We start from the raw sequence: 4,628 nt of genomic DNA, 5'->3' as shown, positions 1-4,628 counted from the left end.
CCCTCTCTTTGCTATCAGGAGTGAGTGTGAGAGAAAGGCAAGACACAGTTAAGTGCTTCCTAAAATGTAAAGTTTGGCAATACAAGTCTTTGAATTAAAGCCCTGAAATGCTGGGTTTAGACACTTCCTTCTGGCCATCCCATCATTCTTCCAGCGTATAGCATATATACATCTCTACCAAAACTATGCCTCTCGCCTGCAAACCACACCTTTTGATTTATACCAATTTGCCACTTCCACACATCAGGGTTTTTTGAACAGTTAATGCGTTTGTATTAACCTCTTCCAATGTACTGCAGTTCTGTTTCTGTTGTTATGCTGATGCCAGCTGAGAGTAATTCCAAGGAAGTTAAGCCAGGACAAAGGTGTTGTAAAGACGGAAAGAATTATTGCATTTCTCTTTAGGATTGAATATTTTTCCTGTGCATCTGAGCGTTTATGAATGATTGTCAATTCTGAACCACATTTTTCTTCCCCAGGATTTAAGAAGAGAACTTAATGAGATGAATTGCTACCTGTAAGGTGCTCAAAGCTTGTATTTTAAGGCAGAATAGGCTGCCATTTGGTAAAAAACAAGTCAGCATTTCTTGGGGATGGTTTAGGTTTACTCTCTTTTTTGTATTGAACTTTGCTGTGCTTCACATTTTGTTTGTGGGTTCTTTTATAAATAAGATTCCTAGCTGTGAGTGTTGCTTCTACTGCTCCGTATTGATAACTGAATGTCATGGTTTAACCCCAGCTGGCAACCGAGGACCACACAGCTGCTCGCTCAGTCCACCCCAGAGGGATGGAGGAGAGAATTGGAAGAGTAAAAGTGAAAAAAACTCGTGGGTTGAGATAAGAACAGTTTAATAAAATAAATAAAATAAAATAGTAGTAATAATAATAATAGTAATGATGATGATAAAAATAATATACAAAACAAGCGATGCGCAATGAAATTACTCACCACCCACAGACAGATGCCCAGCCAGTTCCTGAGCAGTTGCCCCCAGCCAGCTTTCCCCCTAGCTTATATACTGAACATGATGCCATATGGTATGGAATAGCCCTTTGGACCATTCGGGTCAGTTTTCCTGGCTGTGACCCCTCACAGTTTCTTGTGTATCCCCAGGCTTTTCAGTCAGTAGAGCATGAGAACCTGAAAAGTCCTTGACTTCGTGTAAGGACTACTTAATGTTTTAGTTATCAATATTGTTCTTACCCTGAACATAATACACAGCACTATACCAGCTATTAGGAAGAAAATGAACTCTATCTCAGCTGAAATCAGGACACCAAACCATCTTGACACTGCATATAAAACTGGTTCCACAGTTGGTGCACATTGATATCTCTCTACTTAGTCCTGTTGACCTTAATTGATAGGCCTTATTTATGTTCATGAGGACATTTTTCGTAGGATTAAAACCCAATGACCTTGGTGCAATCCAAATATTGTTATTAATTTACAGTAACAAATTTGACTAATAAACATAGACTTTGTAAAAATCCCTTTTTTTTGTGGTTTTAAATAATTTCTATAATGTCTGAGCACAGTTATACACAGTTATATACTCTTTAAAATTATACAGACTCACTTCATGTTTAAACTAAAATAAATGAAGTCATGTTTGACTTACCAGAGCTTGAGGAAGTGATTCTGTTTCAGATATTTAGGGCTCTGCTTGTGACAGTTGAGGAGCCACTACAGAGGGCGTTTGGAGTTTATTAAACTGACAGAAGTTGACATGACAGGGGAAGTGAGTAGGTGGTGGGTTATTTGAATCTGCTTAAAACACTTCAAAATTCTTGTTGCAGCAAAATATTCTGGAACTGACTCACGTCAGAAGGCAAATGAGACAGTGTGCAAGGCCGGTTGCCGGGCGTGGAGGGCACGTCCTGCTGTGGTCGAGGGTTGGAGGAACTCAACACAAACCAGCCAGTGATGAGGCAGACTTTCGGCCACAGAAAGACTTGCCTTTCAGGCAGGCTTTTACCAGATGCTTTATAAAGTAAATTTGCAACTCTTGTCACGCGTCAGGGCATGGCATGTGGGTCTGCACTTGGCCCCTTGTCTTGACACAACATCTGAGAGTGGCTGGAATAGAAATGAGAACATCATCTGTGGAGATGGCACATGTTTTTATTAATATGTAATCTTGCACCTTATAATGGGATAGATAGCAGTTTCAGTGTTGAGCCTTGTGTACAGTGGGTAGGCGCAATGAAAATTAATTTTTTTTCATTATCTTGAATGGTAAAGCCATCTGCCAGATACAGAGTGGTGCTGAACACTGCTTGCTCCATTTTGCTGTGAGGAAACTAATTAAAAGATTATAGCTTCGGTGTTTAATAGTTGTTCAAAATATATTGGTGGCGCTGCTTGCCATTCAAATTTCATCATGTTGCAAGCAGCAAAGGGAAAACATGCTGACACTTCCCTCTCTTTGGGACTTGGTTCATCTCATTTGCTTTCTAATATGATCTTCCAGGATCTCAAATGAGGGCTTCTGTTTGGTAATGAATGCCCAATGTTAAATGAAAGTTAAATGAAACCAAATATCCAGCAGTGATCAGGTTTACTTTGTGCAGGGCCCTTCCAGCAGTGTCACAGAGAGCTCATGTTTGATGTCCAAAGGCGAATTGACTTCTTCAGTTGTTTATAAGGGAAACAGTTTTGGCATACTTTAGTGGTTGAATTGACAAGTCATTTTTTCTGTAAATAAAGTCCTTTTAACAAGGGAGCTGTGAAGCACTTACTGTTAACTGCATCCCATGCTGTCCAGCTGGAGTGGCAGTTTCCACTCCCTGCAAACAGGTTGATCTCTTTAAAACCAGCACCCTGGTATCTGGGATCCCATGTTTTCCTCTTGTCGCTAAGTGAGACTTAGATTTGATTTGCACTGTATTGCAGTTCTATCAAAAATTTGCTCTGTCCTAAAAACCTGAGAATTAAACTTTACTTGGCATCTTCAAAGAAGTTTGCTTTAAGTAATAATAGCTCAGCTGTGGTTTACAGGTGCAAGTGAAGGAGTGGGCTGCATCTCAGATCTACCATCCTGACCTCCAAGCTACTGTTTTTGTATGTAGCTTTAAGCTCCTTTTCCTATTGTAGGTGATGTTGCTGGGACAGAGGAGGGAGCTGCAGCTGGCAAAAACCTGAATGTGTGTAGCCTGTCTCATCAGTGGTCTTCACCGATTTCAGGTAGTCTAAGTAAACTGCTCAAGAAAATAGGTCCAAGAACTACAAAATGCAGGTGGGACTCTATTAGAAACGGTGATCTAGCACTGAACATGCTTCCACGAGAATCCTCTTCCACTAAGAGGGTTTAATTGCCGTCCCAATAGATGTTAGCCCCAGCAGATTAAACTCTGTCTGTGAAGTATCAACGTACACTGTTTCACTTTCTGTGTCTTCTTGTTAATTCCTCATCAGTGAAGGCCAACTGACGGCCTCATGAGGTGAGCGTGTTGCATGCTGAGTGCTGTTTATTTGCAAGAACTGTGAAGTAGAGAAGTTAATATTTCATTTTAAATCTCTTCAGCGCAGGTATTTAATTACACGTTTGCAGCCTGGATTGCAAACAAGCCATCTGTCATCAACTGCAGTTTTTAGCAAATAATTGTAAAATGTAAGAGGCCCAGTACTTTGAAATTGTCCAACTCTTGTTGGCTTGTGTGACAGGTGAGAGGGTGAGGTTAGGAGATCCCCACTCTTCTTTCAGTGCTGTATTCTTCACTGCAGTGATTCATTTGCCTCCTGTTCAAATGGGTGTTCCTTCATTTTGTAAGTTTTCACCTTTTTTTCCTCTGCTTACATAGGAAAGTAACTTATTAGCACTAACAAGTTTGGAACAAAGACTTCAGAAATCTGCTTTTGAAATGAAATATTAATAAATGATCTTCCTTCTCTAATTGTGTAAGAAAAGCTTTCAAATTTTCAGAATTATTTCTGCTTTATCTGGCCTTTGCAGGAAGAAATTAGTGTTGTCTAGCAGTTTCACCAGCTGCATTTTATAATGTGGATGGAGTGGTTAGGGTACCTAACCACTCTGAATAACACCTGTGACTTTGTATGTCAGGTATGATATTTTTCTTACTGGAATGAAATTATATCTTGATTTCTACCTTTTCTATTGCTTGGTACTAAAAAGTCCACAAACTGCCCCTTGGTCCCCCTTGGGGCATTGCCCCTAGCTTTAATTATTTCGTTTGAAGATCACTATAGAAATGCTCTTTCATTGTTAGTCCCATCCTTCTGGGAGCAGTTAATGTCCCTTAGAAAGAATAGAGCTGTCTACGGGTAAATTGGAGAGCAACTGATTGCAAACTTGTTGCAGATTCTCTTAGAAAAATCTTTATCTGCTAGCCATGTCACATACACCTTGAAGTTTTATGGATAATAAAGGCATTATTTAAGGAAAAGTGACAATATTTTAAGAAGCCATGGCAACTGATCCCAGTAAAACTAGGAGTTAAATTGGATTCAGAAGAGAGGTCACACACAATGAGCCCTTGACACTGAATTCTTTACTTTTATTTTTTGATTCATCTCTTTGTTCACTTGAGATGATTCATTCTTCCAGTGAGTTCCTTCCAGGAAGGATTCCCCACAATCCTCAGAATTTTGTTCTTCCTTTGTACTA

This window comes from Eurypyga helias, unplaced genomic scaffold, assembly GCF_000690775.1.
Source record: "Eurypyga helias isolate BGI_N326 unplaced genomic scaffold, ASM69077v1 scaffold18855, whole genome shotgun sequence".
In the NCBI taxonomy this organism is placed as follows: domain Eukaryota; kingdom Metazoa; phylum Chordata; class Aves; order Eurypygiformes; family Eurypygidae; genus Eurypyga; species Eurypyga helias.
This window is presented reverse-complemented; position numbering follows the sequence as displayed.